General features: G+C 40.3%; 1 protein-coding gene across 1 annotated transcript in view; it reads left to right on the top strand.

The window, feature by feature from the left end:
- The window catches only part of TRPM1 (transient receptor potential cation channel subfamily M member 1), a 130146-nt gene that overhangs the window by 2932 nt on the left and 106951 nt on the right, over positions 1–20263 (top strand). The gene's annotated exons all lie outside the window — the stretch shown is intronic.

Genomic DNA, 20263 nt, shown 5'->3' with positions numbered 1-20263 from the left:
GCACTTATCAGTGTTTGCTAAAATTTTCCTTGATTTATATGAAAGCATGACTTATGCTGATGTGCTGATGGTGTTGAACCTACCAAGAGAGGCTCAAGTGGGTTCAGGTGACTCATTAAGGCAGATGGAACATTATTCCACTAGCATACAAGGGAGGTGGAAGTGGCTAAGAGACCGAGAGATCTGGGATATGGGATGAAATGTCCTGAGGTAGGAACTCTGGGTGCGGCTACAGCTAGGGGAAAAGCTGAAACCAGGAAAGAGTTAAATTTAACTCTGGTATGGGTTTAAAATGAATCTCAGATTTTGGTCCTAGGCAGGTGTTTTGTTTTGTTTTTGTTTTGTTTTTTAATTGGGATTTAGTTGTTTCAGCCTGAGGTTGGAAATCACAGCTATGAAATGACATAACTTTGGTGAGGTGTTTGAAGGATATGTAGATTTATAAGGAAAATTTCACTTGCCACTGCAAGCTCTTTGGGGCTGGGCCTGTCTTTTTTTTCAGTCTTTTTGCAGTGGCTAGCATAATAGGGTCCTGGTCCATGACTGGGATCTTCAGCGTTACCGTAATAAATAACAAAAATAGTAATAAGAAAATGCCCAGCAGCTCTACTCAACAATTTAGGACAGAAAGTGAAGAGGACTTCTGTGGAATAATATCCATGCAATAACTCTTTACTTATATCACTGTAGCAAAACTTGTTCCAACCAAAGGGCCAGATTTTGATACCCTTATTCATGAAAAGCACTATCTTACTCCACAAGTGGTTCCACTGAAGATACTATGCAATGTGAATAAGGGCATCATAATCTACCCTAAAAGTAAATATCCTTGGTGTGGCTTAAGAATGGCAGTGCCTAGGCAAAGGAATTCTTGTTTTGTTGTGTTGGATGATTTCACTGTACTTAAATGTTAAAATTTCCAAGATTATCATATGAGGAAACATCTTATCTTGATGTGCAGCAGTTTGCATGTAACTCTCATTAACGCAATTAGGCTAGTAAATTCCAATGCCATGTGTTGACACTCTACAGTGCATTTGTCTATATATCCCATTCTCACTGACTTGTTCTAAAAATATTTCAAATGTACTGAACATGATCCATTTCCCCTGGCTCTTGGGATATAATTATATTACTGAAACTCTGCTTCTCTCCTTCTCGCCGCATAGTCTTTTCTATTCACCTCTAATTTTGAAACCTCATTATCTCTGTCTGTGAACATGGTCAATTCTTCTAAATAGGGATGTATCCAACACAAGCTTTTGGAATGTTGGATTTCCACTTAGTAGGGTTGCTAGCAACGCTTTAGTGGCTCATACCTCACATCTCTGCCCTGTTACTAGGTATCAAATTGCGAAGGCCATCAGATCATTTACAAAAAATGTGTAGAATAAAACCATGGTTGAGATATATTCTTAAGATATGTGTCTAAATCCCCTAGACTGCTTTGAAAATCAAAACTCAAATTTCTATTGGTGGTAGCACATCTAATTTTTATTTTAACAGCATAAGCTGAAACAGTGATTTATTTAGGTAATTTCCAGAGAGTAAAAAGATACAAAGATTTCTTGAAGCTGCAGACCAAGGTGAATATTTTATCATATATTTTGCAAATAATTATACAAGTCAAAATAAAATAGGAGGGGAATTGGTACTTTCCCTGGCTAGGAACATATTACAGGTTTAAAACCAGGGAAATGAGAGTCTTTGGGTCTCCTTGCAAATAAATCACTGGTTTGGCCTAGCTCTCTGGTACATTTATTAATGTTTTTAAATTGCTTACTGAAAGATCACTTAAAGGAGCTTAATTGCACTTGGTAATTTTCAGTTACGTAAGCTTTCAGTGCTTGCTTTTAGTTCTATTAAAAATGGCACAGAAAGAGATTGGCAAAGAATAATATATCCAGTGAATTCAGACTCTATTTTTGCCTTTGAACTATCTGTGAGTGGATTGCGATTTCCTCAAATTTATCATTATTTCATTATTTTAAAAGATTAACTCTGAAGGTTTATTGGGAGCAGTTCTCGCTGACTGACTGGTATTAGTTGTGTTACTTCGTTATGATGGATTAAATAAGTCATTAGGTCACTGTATAAGCATTTTGTCACAGGTACTCACACTTGCATACTTAAAATTCAGTTTCTGTAAATACTCCTCGTTCTGACTTCGAAATTCTCCTCACAAATATTTGGGTCAATTACCTCAGTAACCTGAAGGCTCATCCACTGTCTTCTGCTGCAAAAGGTTTTCAGTGGTGAGAATGGGAAGATGACTTGGGGATAATCTTCCTTTCTCCCCCGCACACAAGTACAGCAAGGTAGGATCTATATATTACGTGGTGTTCAGGAAATATTAGGAGGGTAGTCAAGCTTCCACACCAGCTGGCTTTCCATGGTCCCAAAGGGGTGTGGTCGGAAGGGAACTTCAGACGACAACTAGTTTGTGAGATCTTGTCTGGAGAATAAACTATGCAGGGTAACAGGCTGCTCCTTTTCAAAGGAACAATAAACTCTGCCTACCAGCATGTGGCCCCAGCTCTAAGCCACCAGGAAGTAAAAAACATGGTTAGCACCCCTTTGCTCCCATTCTCCTGCATCTCTGGGAAGATTTGCCTATGTGGGAAGTTGACCAATTAATCTCACTGGCAATTTCACATACTGTAGCTGGATTTTAAAAGGGACTAATTGATGTTTTGGCCAAGAATATCATTTGAAGTTCTAATACTGTGCAGAGAGAATTATACTGAATCATTTAATTGGGTGCTTGGTTGTCTAGGCCATTGTTTCCCAAACTTGGGATGCCATTTGTGTAGGGAAAGCCCTTGGAAGGCCGAGCCAGTTAGTTTACCTGCCGCATCCACAGGTTCAGCCGATCACAGCTCCCACTGGCCGCAGTTCGCTGCTCCAGGCCAATATCAACATCCCTCGGCCCGCACCGCTTCCAGCAGTTCCCATTTGCCTGGAGCAGCGAACCGCAGCCAGTGGGAGCTGCGATCAGCCGGACTTGTGGATGCAGCAGGTAAACAAACCGGCCCAGCCCACCAGGGGCTTTCCATTCACAAACGGTGTCCCAAGTTTGGGAAACACTGATCTAGGCATTGGATCAATTTAACAGTTAAATTTAGTATTTAACATCCTTCAATTTCATGTGTTGAAAGAAATTAGATAAGTGTTTTAGAAGTCCAGTAAATATCAGTGCATGCTGCAAGGTACCAGCTTATCACAGTAGGAAATGAAAAAGAATGTTTTAAGGTAGCATTGCACAGTTGGCCAGGTGAATTATGCTGCGAGGCTGAGTTCCTCTGAAGCACAGGCTGCCACCAGAGACTGAATGCAAAATTTGATGGACTATTAATCCAGTCTGGAGTGTCAAGTCTAATGTCCCTAATATGACACTCCTTGATGCATTGGCTGTACAATAAATGCCCTCTGAAATGGAAATAATTTAAGATACCACTTTGAGCGTTACCCTGTGTGCTTAAGGACTGTTTGAGAGAGAGATTGGAATAGTGTTTTTTTTCTGGGTTGTCACCAGGTTCCCCTGTGCCTATCAGATTGCTTCAGTCCCATTATCTAAAGTCAACAGATTGTGGATATTCTATAGTACATTGTGTGGACATACTGCAAGTAATATATTCCCAGCATGAAGATGACAGGTTACCAGAAAGTCACAAACAGCTTATGGCTGAAGATATGGTGTGTCAGAATGGGATCTGAGTCAATATTTTGAAATTTTTATAGCTGTAATCCCTTCACTTTTCTCTAACCTAAACCTTCCCCATAGATTATTGTTCACATATAACATGTGGTACCAGGACTTTCTATGAATGAGACATTTGGGGTGTTGCTGAAAGCTGTAAAAATTAACATTCTTCAGTATGTTTGAGCACCAGGTTTGGCAAATGTAGAGTTGCCATTGGCTTGGAATAGGGAACATTTGGGGAATCTAAACATCTGGGCAGAATACTATAGGAGGGCAGCAATTTACAGTAAATGCAGGCTGTTCAGCAGTAGAAATAGCAGTACTATGAGCTGCAAGTTTTCCTGTACATTTAGCCATCTGCATGGAACTTAATTCATACATTTATCTAATACCTTGCATCCCGAGGAGTCCTATTTCTCTTTTAAAAATTAAACTGATATACAAATGATGCATACAGAAGGATTACTTCATCCAGCACTGAAATGCAGTAATCTTAATACTTCACAGCATTCAAAGGCAGGAGTTTAGGACAGGAAGTAGAGAATATTTTTTCCAGCTGAAATTTCTGGGCCAGTTTAGGTGGGCAGAATTTTGGTAAGTAGAATTAAGGAGTTGACACTCCTCTTTATTTTATCAATATCATTGAAAGGTGAACTGTTTTTTTGAAACAGGAAAATTTGTGGTTTGGGGGCAGAAACATTGTAGCCATGGGTAAGGGTGTGCAGTGGTACAAGCAAGCAATGATCAGAATACTGGTGATTCAGAAAATCATCCTCTTTAATGACCAAAAGTGATTGGGATCTTCATCATTTAGGAATATTATCCCTTAACCTGAACCTAAAAACCGTTCAGCCAACCAGCATGGTGGCTCATGATGATGAAAGCACTAGTGGCTTTGCAGACAATGAGATTACCAAAGTGCCTATGCACAAGCAGTTACCACTCAGACATTTAAGAGGAAAAAATACTTCCTTAGAACTCATGACAGACCTATTGCTTTCATTAGAAATGTATCTGAATTGATAACTAATTGACAACTAGCTCCCCAGGATTTTGCAGTGAAGATACCACAGGTTTGAGTTATCCTTGAGAGCGAGTCTTCCTGTGTGTTCGTGCAGCACTTAAAACAGTAACTTCCCAAACCTGGCTAGCAGGCTGTTGGATGTTACGTTAATATAAATATTAAATATTATCCTCTTCAAATAATACAAAAGCTGGCTGTACCCTTGAGTAGAATATATACATAAGAAGCTTCCATCTTTAGATGACAGAACCTGTTTGCAAAGTGTGGAACAATGTTGCTTGTTTTCAGCTATTTGGCCCAATTCTGACCTGCTGCACACATTCACTCAGAGCCAGTGTAGCATTAATGTGCGTGTATTGTCTTGCTAGCTGTAGCCCCTTGCACAACCCCCCCGGAATTCCTGCTCTGATTTGGAATACCCTTGCTATTGATGCATGGTTCATAAACCATGCTTCCGACTCTGGTGTGTCTGGCCTACAAATGCCTCTCCATGGCTCCTGTCATTCATGGTGTGCAAACCAATTTGACCCTCGTGATTCTGGGTGGAGATAAAATCAGGGCAGAACGCTTTGAGTGCACTCTCCTTTTGAGGCATGTGGTTTTATAGAAGGGTCATCCCAGAATTTGACACATGGAGTAGCTAGATGAAAAAGAATGGCCATGAATACAGCAAAAAACAAATATTTTTCAATGTAAATGTTAACAAATTTTCATTTGTTGTTGACTTAGAAAATGCTTATGGAACTGGAGGAAGACTTACAGCACAAGTCCGTGACACCTTTTCACAAGAGACCCTCCCATACCTCTCCAATAAACACTCTCAATATATAAGACAAGTTTTAAAAAAAATAGTTCAAATGTTTGCTTGATAGCAATATTTTGCTCACAAATGGTTAATGTCTCATATCCTAATACAAGCTTAGCTGATGATCTTGCAATTAAGTATAGACTGGGGGACTTACTGCTCTCCATTGTTCAAACTATGACTAATTAGCAATTAACCATCATTGTTATTAGGAATAGATTACTTCAAATGCTTTCTAATTTCAAGTTCTGCACCAGCATGATTTGCCACAGGCAATGAGGATTCCTGTCATTTAGGCAGGTTTAGAAACTAGGTGAGAATTTCAGATGCATAGGGTGTGATGGAATGGTAAGAATAAACTGACAGAAAGCTGTGCACTTAAAAGAGGCTGTGTGGGCTAAGAGGGCACTAAATTGGAAGACAGGAGTTGATGGTTTTATACCCAGCTCTGTCATTGACCTGCTATGTGACCTTACGCAAGTTACCGTCCCTCTCTGTGCCTCTGTTTCCCCTCATGCCCTTTGTCCATCTTGTCTATTTAGATTGGAAGTTCTTTGAAGCAAGGATTGTCTCTGACTATGTTTGTGCAGCGCCTAACACAATGGGGTCCCAGTCCTGGTTGGGGCCCATAGGTGCTACTGTAATACTAATGATCCAGAAAGGTCAGTACAGCAGCTTGAGAATCGTTCTGTACAGTCACACACATATTATGTAATGTCCTGGCTCAGTAGTCTATTTCCACCACCCCCCACCCCCCAGTCTAGAAGAAGCATGTTTATGTTGGGCCATTCATACTTGTGTCACAGATCCTTGCAAGTGCCCCCTTGTGCCAAACACTAGGACTGCTGTGAGGGGAGTCCCAACCTCTGTGTCCCTGGACCTCCCAGTGAGTTTTGGGCCCTTGGAGACAGCCTGAATGGAGTCCAGCCACTGTCCCAAGCTCCAGGTCTCTTGGCATACACTCAGGGTGCAGACCTGCTGTCTAGCACCCCATCCTGAGAGCAGGAACTCACTGTCCAGCTGCCTAGCCCTGGGTGCAAGGGTGACCCTTCAGATTCCCTTGTACTTAAACATACCCAAAAGATGTGACGCTTCTGATTATAGTTTAACTCTCTCAGGGGCACGCAGCAGTTGTGAAGCAGTTAACACACACAGAGACACTTTGCTCAGAGTCTCTAACAAATTTATGTTTTTTATTTTATACTTAATCATACAAAGCACAGGCGAGTACAGCTCATACAAAACAAACACCACATACATCTCACAGTCCTCAGGGATCATTGGTGTTCAGAAAGACAAGCAAGGTGTCCCATGCCTCATGCAGGCTGTTACCTGCTGAGTGATGGTCTCTCTCCTTCATGGAGTCTTTACGTGGGTTCTGTGACCTTGCTCTCCTGTCCCACGCTTTATCTTCTAGTCTGCCCCACACCATCGCCTGCCTTCCTATGTGTTCCCTCATTTAAACTCCTGGTCACTTTTATTCTGTCTTTTGGGCAACTTTCCACTGCTCCTGCCTTCCCTGCTCCCTTCAGAGGAGTCAGCTACATGGTATTCCAAGGATATAGCTCACCCCTTTTTCCCAGGTATCTGCAACTGAATCAAGTCATTGAATCCTAAGCACACCCATGTATCTGTCTGCTGGTGTGTAGGTGTGACAGGACCAATCAGCGATGGTGGAGCCACATACAGTACCTATAGGAATTAATGAGAGCAGTTTTTCATAATACAATTTCAAAATATCAACCAGACTTTGAGCTGTACATACATAGCCCCAGTTCCTCGCAGCTGGGGGAATGAGCCGGCTACTTATCCTACCAACACTTATCTGATTAAAGGTGGCACCTCTCCTTGTCTCCAGAAGATTGTTTTAATATTCTTCTGATCAGACTTCATTCCTCCAGGTCTCCATGTATCCAGACTGCAATTCAGGAATGCTCTTACACACACACACCAGCTGGGTTTCCCAAATGTTGGTATGCTCTAGGATTGGAGGGGGGCATAGTGAGATGCAAGAATGAGGGAGACTCTGTTGTCCCTTTATAGAAGAAATCTATAAAGCTAAGCCAATCATCTTGCTCTCCAGAGGATTTGAGGTGGGAGGCCTACATACCAGTCTGCTAGCAAACAAGCAGTAGAAGGAATCAGACATTCAGCTATTTCCTAACAATGCAGGAGAAGAAGGGGAATAGTAGTTTACTGGGCCTCCTCTAGTAGACAACTTAAGTAAGGGGGGAATCTAGAAAGCCCAGTCTGAAGGTTTGTTGTTGCAATTTGGGGACTAATTGCTGCTCTTAGTTACATCAATTGCATTCCTATTAAAGTCAACTATATTACATGGTTCCGGGCACATTTGATCCTGCCTCAAGGTGTTTGCCAATTTGTCAGGAAAATAGAATAACTAATTTCCTTAATTGTCCAAGACTTTGTTGGTGAGAAATCAATTACCCAAGAATATATGAATTCTTCCACAGTTAAAGCCACTTGCTAAAGTATATTGAATAAAGAGACAACTGAGTGCAAATGAAAATGGCTAAAGTAAATACATTCATATTATTCTAGAATAAAGATTCAGTTCAGCTGCCCAGAGCTCTGCAGCAGTCTTCACAGCTGGATTTCGGAGGATTATAGAGGCTATGCAAAACATTGAATGGAAGGACTCTACAAAAATAGATCCATATCCATTGTGAAAATGGATAAATGGCTAACTCTCCTAGGTGACAGTAAAAATGGCTGCTACTTCTGGTGTGTTGTCCTTTATGGCTTCTGAGCTAGTTGTGGAAAAATAACTGCCCAATAAATAAATTAATATTAACTTGAGCATCAATTAACCAGAAGATTGCAACAGAGACAGGCTCAGGCCCAAGTTATAGTTCATGTTGCAGATAACATTTCTTCCCTTGTCTGTGAGACCATAATTGGCAGATGGTCCTAAAAATTTATACGGGTATATTGTTGGCACCGCCACATATATCATAAAGCTAGATCATTCCTATTTCAGAGTGATTCAATTGTTGTTGACCATAAAGTATGTGTATATTGTATAACAGCTATACCACTAACAACATCTTTTGGATGCCTGATGTAGCTGTCAGTCAGGGTTTCCCCTGAAATCCCAAATAGGAATACTTGGGGTTTTTTTGCACCGTGCTTGGAAATTTTACAGTTTCAGATTAACAGAACATTAATGAGGTTCTGCATTGGAATTGCTGTATTAAAATAGCTCAAAGATTGGCAACCAGAGGCTCGGGAGAAGTGGGGAATGACAGCAAGGTGACAAGAAGAGGTGAGGTAATGGGCTAGAAGAACAGGTGGTAAAGGGAGAGTAGTAGGGAAAGAGAAAGAAATGGGAAAGGAGAAGGGAGGCCCAGGACAGGGAGTGTGGGTAGATGCTTTCTCTCAAAAGTAAGCCCGAGCCAGAACAAACATTACAATAGGAAAGGTCATGCTTGCTGGATTTCAGATATTTTGTTTTTAGCTTTTCATTTTAAAACAGTTCTGATCTAAGCTGTGGATAAGTGCTACTGAAACAAGCATCCTGACTGAATCTTCTCTGAGAAAAATAGTCAGCTCTTCATTTTCTTTTTTGTCCTATTCCATGAGAGTGACATTGCAGTAGGGGAATGTGATCCTGTGCCATCACGCAGCTGTGGAGTATGTCGTGGGCTAATTTCTGAACCAGCCAGACAGTCTCAGAGGCATAAGAAGGCAGAATGTTCAGGGGACCTTGTAGACAATGCATTCAGCTTCACGCCTTACTGCTGGTCCAAAACGCATCTTGGATCTGGCCCCACCACAGACACAAGCAGCATCAGCAGGAATTAACCAGGTGTCCCACCTAGCACTACATCAGTGCTGGACTTTGGAGGTGTGGGGGGAAGAAAGCTTGCTGTATCCCAGCACTGCCAATGCACACCACACAATATCAGGCAGAACGTATGTCTCTGTTTGTGTGTAAGCATATGGCATGAGGGGAGCTGATATTCTCAGACACAAGGCATTTAGGATAAGCAATATGCGGTGGCCATAGAATTCTCTTGACTTTACCATGCAAAGTCATCGTGAATGCCATAATGCAGAACTCCACGGACTTTGGCTGGAATGATATTATTTGTAATCTGTTGATACCATTGTTCATTACCGACAAACAAAATTGCATCTAATTCTTAGAAAAGTACACAGGGCCATATTCTGCTCTCAGTTACACCCAAGGCAAAAACCCCTGGAGTCAATGGGACTGGTACATGTACCTCCAAGGGCAGGATTTTACCTACATCAAATAAATGAAAGAGCAGTTCACAATGTTACATTTTAATGTAAAGATATAAAATCAGTCATTCCTTTTCCCCAATAAATTAAACTGACACAGCAGAGAGTTGCCAGGTTTTCATGATTTCTCAGGATCATTCATTATCTATGAAAGTGGCTCAGAATAGTATCCAGAAAACTGGAGGAGTGATTTACATGCTCTCCAGAGAGGCAAGCAGGGAAGATGAGCCCAGTTTTAGCCTACAAAGCAATGAGCTAGAAGACTGCAAACATTTAACACACACAAGGAGAGAAGCAGGGAAGAAAGTAGCAGATTTTCTGTAACTATGACAAGTGTTTTTCCTAGTAGCACTGTATGTATCTCAACCAGAAGTCAATAAACTGACTAGAAGCTTATTTTTAATGGTAATCTGATCATCTTTAACAGAGAAAGATGGCCTCTTCTGACAGAAATTTAACATTCGCTGAATACTGTATGATAGCTTTGTGATTTTGAATTGTATTCCATCAACCACTGAGTCAACACCAGTTTCCATAGGGTCTGCAGATCTGACCACATAAAATCCTAAAGGTTAAAAGAGCAACATCTGCAGCCCACTTAAGAGTGTCCAATTCTCCAAAGCAGTAAAGAGTAAAATCTGGGTCCACCTGCAAGAGGTTTTACACTTCACTAGAAAGTACTACCTGAAAATGATCAATTCTCCTTATTAAACTTCTATTGCAATCCTAAATATCCTACATTGTCTTCCTGTCATAAAATGGCACATATTATTAGACGTTTCTCTTTTTACTTAATGCAGTCCCTCCTGCTGTTGATTGTAAATGACTGCACTCCCCACAGAAGAATACACTAAAGAATGTCACTAAAAGAGTATCCTTTTTTTCTTTTGAAATAAATAAATGTTCTAAGATTTGTGCAGTAAAAGAGCAATTGTAATTTCTGGCTGGACTGTCAGTATCCCTAGTAAATATAAATGTCTCAGATTCTAAGGATGCTGACAGACGTTACAATTTACCCATATAACCATTATCCTCCTGCCTTTTTGTGCTTCTTAATGCAGCTATGTTGTAAAACAATATCAGCTTGTGTGATGTTCACTTGGAAATGGCATGAAAAGGCAGCCTTGCTGTATAAAGATTAATCTCTGATAATAGCATAGTAAAAGATGTAACAGCTGGTGTGGATTAATATTCCTTTAATATCTGCTTTCATGTGATTAATAGCTGTATGGATAAAACCTTTACCAGAGAAAGCATGCAGAGGTTACCAAGCTCTCATAAATGCACCATTTGTAATGTTTTACAGAGTGGACATTTAAAAGTCAAATGACTTTCTACCAAACGATATCCGAGTTTTTATCTCCTTTTTTGTTTTCAGTATATTCATCATTCCAGGTCACGTTACAAACGTTCACCCTCAGAAGGGTAGAAATAAGTTAAAACCAAAAAATATAGATACCAATAACTTAAAAGGCAGCTCAGGGCATTGTTCGCAGATCTGCATGCATGGGCCCTTTCTCCTGTACTCGGATCAGTTTACAAGCTTGTGGAATGTCTGAAACTATTCCTAATATAATTCAGCAGAGAATCATTGGCTTATTTATTAGAGCTATGCACAAAGAGTCACAGGTGAAGGGGAAAATGATGGATTTTGTCTTTGTTGATCATGTGACAAGGTAAATATTTTTCACCAGCATAACATTTTTCCTTTATGTCTCAGCAGAGGGTGGAGTTGAAGGTCAAAGGGTAAATTCCAAAGCATTTTCAAAGGTTTAATCAGCATGTGATTAGCTGTGCCTGGACTCATAGTGGGGAGAAGTGGAAGGGGAGCACTGTCTTGTAATCGCATCTTAATCTCTTAATAATTTAGCTGGGTTCTTACTGACGTTCTCCCATAATGTTTGGTTATTAAATTGTGAATTTGGTGCTCATAAAAGCAAGGGACTAAAAACCATGGATAGAGTCAGGCATAACATAGTTAATAATTGGAGAAACTTTGCACATTTACGTATGCTAATGTACCTCTGTTCTGCTCTGAAGCGAGATAGGTGATCCTCCAAAGGCTTGGAAACGAGCTTTAGATGAGCTTTATAAAAAGAAGCTTTTATTGTTTTAGTGAGTTTTTCTCTATCATGGTTCTGGTGAGCCCAGAAAAGCTATTACAAGAATAGTCTTTCTCATGTATTCCAGTGCTTTCTTTCCAGAAACCTGTAGTGCAGACATATAAAACAAAAAGGAAACCAAACTTCTTTGAACCTTACAGTTGAACTTTGTCTCAGTTTATGTTTAAGATTTGGTTCTTGTCTTACTTGAACTATTTTGCTCAGTCTTTCTTATATCATCCTAGCTTTTCTAATCCTGGGCATCTTTTCAAATAAAACTCACCAGTTTTTGGTGTGCACTTGTGATTTAAACCAGGATTTGAGTTCAGGACTCAAAAGGCAGAAGCCAGTGCACTTGGCCAATGTGCAAGCCCCTATAGTGCAACATGCTCTGCACAGCTTGACTGTTTTACATTGTGAAAACATTGGCAGAATTACAGAATCTGTAGTAAAGATCATACCCATCACAAGGCTGGCAGGATATAACCTGTTTGTATCCTATATTTTTGTAGTGTCCTTCATCCCAAAGAATCCCAAAGTGCTTACAAACCCTATGAATCAATTCATCACTGAAATGCAGCCATCTCTGGGAAGGAAGGTGGCACCAGGATCCTGCACTTCACTCTATTTGAACTCTTTGTCTCACTCACCGACAAAAGTTGGTCCAATAAAAGATATTACCTCTCCCACCTTGTCTCTCTATTTAAACACTGGCACTTTCATAGGGATGTATCAGCTACAATTCATATGGCATTTTGTAAGTGTCATTCTGGTAATGCTGGAAAAGTTTTAGCAAGGAGGGAGGTCTTGCAGCCTGACCTAAAGGTGGTCACAGTCTGGATTAATCTAATCTCCTCTGGTTGGTTTTTCCACTGTTGGATCCCGATAACCCAGAGTGCCTTAGCTCTGGCTCTCACTGCTTCGTCCTGTCAACGGTGTTCTGTTTTGTCCCAGAGGAACATGGATATTTGTTGATTCACTGAAGGAGATGGAGTCTTGAATGTAGACAGTGACCTGATCCATGAATTGCTTTGAAGATCAGAACCCTTGCCTTAAATTGGGAGGGGGAAAAGGCTGGGAACCAGCATAGGGACAGAAGCACAGGGATTCTATGCTTGTTTTCCATGAGTTTTGGATTAGTTTTCCAATTGTCCTTAACTTATTCCAATACACAAGGTTTTTCTCTCTTGCACAAGTGACTAGTCCATTAGATTAGTCATTATGAGCTTTCCCAAGGTTGAGACCTAGACAGATGTTAGTCAAATAATAATCCAAACAGAAGCTCGCTTTCCCATATAGAATCCCATGGCCTCATCCAGAGTTAAACAGCAACTGGCAAAACATTTCACATAATATTTTTTTTAAAAGTCCTAATAGAGGTGGGTGAATTTCAGAAGGCTCAGAGATTCTATCAATTAATAGCAATCTTCGAATATTCTTCCATTCAGTTCAAATGTTTCATATCTACCCTTACCAAGAAACCAGCTGTTCAGTTAAAGCTTATTTATCATTTGACTTTTCCCAAAGTCAGATCTTCAGTTGAGTCCTTATTTCTTTAAGAAAGGATCAATAACAAATTAATGGAACAAACAGTAACTTTTGTTTAAGTACCATCTGAAAAAAATCCCGATCAGGTAGAGCAATAGAAAAAAATCACATTCACTACGTGAGAGATGCCACATGAAACAGGCCTGAACAATCATCTGCAAGCCTTGCATGTTTATGTAGGCATTATTCTTTAACCAGACACTTATTCATTGAAAACAGTCACTGTTAAATGGACCTGATCAGAAACTGGAATTTCTGTTTCATGGGATATTTGGAAAGGGGTGGGGGTCTGAATTGGAATAAAAAGCTGAGATTTCTGCTGAAGTAATATTTAAAAAAAATATTTGGAGCTTTTTGAAACATTTCATTTCAAATGTTGAAACTTTTTTTTTCAATATAGTAAAAATATTTCATTCACTGTTATTAAATATGTTCAAATTCACATTTTTAAAATAGTATAAAAGTCCAAATGAATCAATGTGATGAAGTCAAAATGAAACATTTCTATCTCATTGAAATTCAATGTTTCAAATTTTTCCCATAAAAACTTTAACCAAAATTAACATTCCCACAAAAATCTAGATTTTGACACAACTGCATGTTCCAAATGGAAAACTGTCCCACTGAAAAAAATTCTTGACCTGCTCTACTGTTAAAGATACAACATGCAGTAAGGGAGTGTGGGACAAAGCAAATCACTCTGAGTATGCAGTTTAAATATAGGGTTTGAGTGTTACCATAATATAAATATTTAATAATATCACGTTGGTTGAGAAGTACATAGAAACTGAGCTATTAATCTCCTGTAGCCTATTTACCTGTATGTGAACTTGTAAAGCTCACATTCATGTTGCTGTCTGGAACAATGTGTAGAGAAACAGATGCAATCATGCAGCTCAACAAGATATTCTGTTTATCGCTAGAGCTTTCACTGACCACAGTAACCTAACACTAGTGTCAAGAATAGAGATGGGCATCTGTCCTAACGGCACTAAAGGAGATGGGGCTGTCTTGCTTTCTAGAAAAACATCAGCGCTATTTCATTGATCCACTTTGTGGACTTAACCCTGAGCAATGTTCAAAGTCACTATGTTGCATTTTGGTGTTAGCCAGCTACAGATTACGTGATCTGCTTCAGGATTTGCAGTGCTACTTTTCCCCGTAACTATGTTTTATTACCTTGAGATGTTTAACAGAATTCTGAAATCATTTGCTTTTTGGCATCCTACTTATATAAACCATTATTATAATGATTAACCAACGCTAAATTTACGATGATTAAAGCAACGATGATGTACTGATTCCTTGTAGAGCTATCCTTGTGATTGTCTCTGTTCCCAAAAGCCTACAAATACTTTTTAAGTGGTGTGAAGGTGTGCACTGTTTCCTTAAACCTCTAGCTGGCAGGCAGGCAGGCAGCCAAAATGGGGTTGGAAAAGATTCTAGGCACAAAAGCACATATCTTATAATACTGCTTTCTTTATTAGAAAAAAAAATTCTTGTTCAGTGTTAGGTGTAAATGACAAGGCTTTGGCCACACCCCAAACTGGCTTGTCATGTCCTCTTGGAACTTTAGCGTGCTTAAGGCCCACCTCCTGGCCCGCCAGTGCTCAAGGAGGCAGTTTTCTGCCTATATTCTGCACTGGTGTCACGCCAGTGGTGTGTAAGCAGGAAGGAAGAGACTCCCAGCACCCCATCTCCCCAAACACGCTCATTGTGGGCAAAGCAGAATTTAAGCCCCAATTTACAAAAAAGCGTGTACATAGTTTTAAGCAGGTGAGTTGCCCCATTGAGTTTAGTGCGACTACTCAAGCATGCTTGAAGTTCAAGTACTTTGCTGAATTAGACCCTTAGCCCCGAGAGCCTGCTCCTGCAAACACTTGTGTTGAGAGGAGTGTTTCTGCTGGGAGTAGACCACGGAAGTTGTGTAAGTAGTTTATTTCCCAGACTCAGGACTTTAGTTAGCAACATTATCATTAATTAAAGAAACTAAAACTAACTCCTCATTCTTTACTAATGCAACATGCTGGTCATGCCAGGCGAATGAACCATGACCAGAAGGCAATAGAGACAGCTGAAAGAGAACTTATTTGTCCTGTGTATCATTCACATATTGAACATAATATTGCTGCTGCTCCCATCATGCCTTTCATTTACCTCATCTAACCACAAAGTGCAATTAGAATATTCAGCCACTAGATAGCACTATGGTAAATATAAATGCACTGCATTCCATGCACTATAAAGTTTAAATCACAGTAAAACTTATTTTTCCTTGTTACAATATCTCTGGTAATGTGATCAGTACCACACAACGCTGAGATGGAGAGGAGGAAGAATCCTATCTTCTAGGTACTATTAGCTTTAATTGTTTCTTTTTAAATAGTAAATATAAGAATAATTGCTTTAGTACAAGAGAACATAATGTAAACACTCAATATATAGAAATCTAACTTTAATGCACTTTCAGGCAGTTATTAAACAAGCCATGTCTTTAAATCACAGCAGCAATTACTGTACAGCCATTTTAGAATTATTATAGACCTGGCTCTCTAAAGCAAAACTTATTAGCTTTTTTTATGTGATATTGGGAAATGTTCATTTGTTGATCAAAAGATTATAAACATTAGACAAGTAAAATATAATGATGCCATTTAATCAAGCCCTCTGTCGGTGCAGGATTGTTCCCTGCAGGACTGTCTGCAGTGCTTTGTCCTACTCATGTAGTTTATATTAGCGAACTTACTTTTAACTGAGCATTGGTAGAGAAGTGTCCATTATAATAGCTCACCAATAAAAGAACTAATGAAGGGATTAGTCTTTTGATTGTGTCTAGGAATTTTTTTGTTCTAAAGCCGCATAAAAGACACATAAAATCCACAGAGCTGCAGAATATGATGTAATTATGATGTAATTCAGACTCTGAAAATATATAGGGGAGTAACCAATTGAGCTGGTTGGAACATTTTCTCCAAAGTTTCATTTAGTCTAAGTATGCTGTTTCAGTGAAGCTGACATGTTTCATGGACATATCAGTTTTGACAAATTTTCATCAGAGGGGGAGAAAGGGGTAAGAACCTCACAGTCCTTAGTATGGTGCTTTGGGCAGTAGCCTGGCATGTGGGAAACCCAGGTTCAAATCCCTGCTCTGTCTGAGTGATCTGGGATGAAAAACTCTGCTCTGAATCTGGCAGAGCAGCGTCCTGAACCCACATCCCAGGCCAGTACCCTAACCTCTCACACATGTACATTTTGAGCTGAAATGGTAATTTAATTGTTCCAAAGGTTTTGGGTTCATTACAATGCAGAATAGAACTAAATTTTAGAACCTCAAAAGTTGCGACAAAACGGAATTGTCACCCTCTGGTCAATTCTAGTAACAAACAATTTTGTTTCTTTCTGCTTGAGATAAATGTTAGTGCTGAGGGAAGTGACCGCGCTACAGCAAAAGGAAAATGACAATGTCCTGTAGTTTTCCACAGAAACAGGAATAAAATGGAGAGTGATGTGCAAGATAGGCCCACACGCTATCCTGCCAATATGCCTCAACCCTGAACTGGAGGGACCACATCTCGGAGTTCTTAACCTCCCCTGACATTGTCAACAGAGATTCAATTTAAATTTGAGACTTAACTACAGACTCAGGCGCCTCTTAGGGGAACTGTGCAATTGTACTTGAATGTCTCCATTTTGAAATGTACGTCATTTGGTTCTACAAATCTTTGTCATTTTTCAGACCAGAACAAACATTTCTGTTTACACATGAAGTGTATATATCACTCCATTTTTAAAGTTCAGCTCTGTTCTCACTTCCTGCCAATATCATGGCAGCCAGTCTGCTGGTTGAGTGGTTTTGTAATTCTCTCCAAGGATCAGCCATGGATTAGTGAGTTGCAGCTGGTATGTTCCACATGCCAAGAGGTTTTGGCACATTTTCTTTAATTTTAATGCCCTTTTCTGAATAAATCCTTTATTCCCCCTCCCTCTTTTTTTCTGGGGATTTGTTGGGGGGTTTTCTGTAGTATATTTTATCTTTCACTAATTGTGTGTTATGAGACCGTGTGTGTGTGGCCATCAGTCAAGTGACTCTTGGTCAAAAGGAAAATTCGAGAACTAAAATAGTTCTGATTTAACAACAAGTTTAAACCTCTTCAGAATAGAGGTGTAAAATAATTCATTAAAAAGTTTTTGTTTTTTAAAGGTATCCATTGTAAATGTAACTGTTCCTTACATGGAGCTCATATACACCACTGGTCTCTCTTAATGTATTTTGCATTTCAAGAAACCAAGAGCTTACATATTTAGCACTCCTCTATTCTCCTCTGGAAGTAAGATAAAAATTGTGTATGAGAGAGAATACATTTTGTCTCTGTTTTTTAATAAAATGTAAGTACTTTTAGTCCGATTCAAGTCATATTGCTCTCTGTCCATCCACCATTACATAAAGTTGCAGATTAGAAAGCTCAGTGTCACTCTGATGCTTTATGCAGGTGTCACTGCTACCAGGCAAGGTGCGCTTTTTACTCCCCTTTTTGGCCCTCTCCGAGGTGGAGCCATGTGGTCCTATCACTCTAGGCTGCAGTGCCCCCCCTTTCCCATTTCTCAACCGTGTAACCATGCAGGCCCTTTTCCTCTGGGGACCCGAGAACAGTGAGCTGATTATAGTGACTCAAAAACAGCTTCTTCAAAGCAATATTTATTCTTTTCCCCAATGGTACAAAGCACACAGAACTGAGATATAAAACAAAAAGGGCCTGTGTGCATATTTCCCCTTCCTTGCATTTTAATCTTTCCTAGCAAGCTGTTGTAAGCTCCATTCGGCCCACATGCCTCCAACTCTGGGATAGGCAAAGCAGACAGTGCTGTTGCAGCATATGTGCACATGCACCGTGCTCTCTGACAGAGAGACCTCTCCAGCTGCTGTTATCATCCCACTTATACCCCCTCCCTCTTCCTACTTCTCCCTAGGCTAGCCTCTTGACAGTATACCTGTTGATGCTAAGTTTGACCTGGGAAGAGGATAGCACCTTATTTTTGCCATTGTTACATTTCCTGGTAGTTTTCCTCCCCTTACCGCTGCCTTTGATTTAACAGGACATATTCAGACAGGATAATCTCACACAGGTAAACTGAGGTGCACATGATGTGTATAAAAATAATATACATACTTTCTTTATTTTTCACACCAGCTAATTATAATACTGAGCATATACATAATATTCTATCATCTTTGTTCCTACTTCTGCTTTTGCTTAGTAGTAGTAGGCATCCTTCAGTCTTGCGAGACCTAGGGTATTAGACCCCAGGTATGTGAATTCGTTCACCATTCAAGTTCATAGTTGTTGATCGTGATGGAAGGTGCTTCCTCAACTCCTCAAATCTGACTTATGTTTTGACTTATAATCACTTAAAATCTATCTTTGTAGTTAATAAATCTGATTGTTTATTCTGAAGCAGTGTGTTTGGTTTAAAGCATGTCAGAGACTTCCCTTGGGATAACAAGGTTGGTGCATATCAATTCCTTTGTTAAATTGACGAACTCATATAAGCTTGCAGTGTCCAGTGGGGATAACTGGACGCTGCAGGACGAAGGTTTCTAGGGTTGTGTCTGGGACCAGAGATATTGGCTAGTGTCATTCGGTTACACAAGCCAAGGAGCAGCTTAAATGCCAGAGGCTGTGCGTGAACAACCCAGGAGTGGGGGGGGTCTCACAGCAAAGCAGGGTAAGGCTGGCTCCCAGAGTCAAGGATTGGAGTGACCTAGCAGATCACTGGTCTAGATAACACCAGGGGAACATCACAATAGGTCCTTCATCTCTAAATACTTACATTCTGCCCTGACAGCAGCTCCACTGCTGGAGTCCTACAAAAAAATGAAGTGCCCAAACGCAGGGCAGTGGGAAGCCCCAGGAGGGAGCAGAGGGAACTGCAGGGAGTGTGGAGAGTAGAGGAAGCTGGGAGGAAGATTGGGGCAGTGGAGGAGCTGGGAGAGGTCATGGGGAACAGAAGGTGACTCCCCTTAGCACTCATCCCATCCTCTCCTCCCCCTTACTTGTGCTCAACTCCTGGTCCCTGCAGCAGGCTTTCAGTTCCTGACACTGTCTGGCTCTGGCTCAGCCCTGGGATCCAGGTGGCTCCTGCCCAGTCCTGGCTGCAGCGTCCCTGGCTCCGTCCACACTGACCCACCACCTGCCTGGAACCAGCATATTCAGAGAAAGCTTTGATTTCTCAGTACATCTTACCCGCAGTGTCTCACTCTCACTTCAATCTTCTCTGCCACCTTATATCCAGACCGTCACAACTACAAACATGATGCAACCTTCTTCTTAAATGAAGATTATTCAATTTATTATGCAGAGAATACGGTTCTGCTTTTAAAGCTACCTCCATGCCCATAGGCAAGGGGCAGAGGGGACTCAGTTGAGGGAGGTGCATAATGAAGCCAGTAATATACTTGCTGGCTTTCAGACTATAGCACAAAGAATCCATGTTTGTCTCCTTCCCATTTATTTTTAGGCATTACAACCACAATAATCTTATTATGGGAAACATCAGAAACTGAAGGGAATAATTTACATCTCTAAGTAAACAAATAATTTTAAATTTCCTTGGCCAAAGGCTCCATTCAACCAGTGCTGGGGAGATCAGAGTGCTTGGCCCAGCTACTAGGCTCCTTCGCCACTTCTGTTGTCTGTTATTGACACTAATGGACCCTGACATCATTTTTAATATAGCACCCTTGTGATTGAAAATGGGACATCTTCTTTTTCACTTATCAAGATAACCGATGTCTTGATTTAAGTCTTGTCAAACCA

Source organism: Mauremys reevesii, linkage group 10, assembly GCF_016161935.1.
Source record: "Mauremys reevesii isolate NIE-2019 linkage group 10, ASM1616193v1, whole genome shotgun sequence".
Classification (NCBI taxonomy): Eukaryota; Metazoa; Chordata; order Testudines; family Geoemydidae; genus Mauremys; species Mauremys reevesii.
This window is presented reverse-complemented; position numbering and strand designations above follow the sequence as displayed.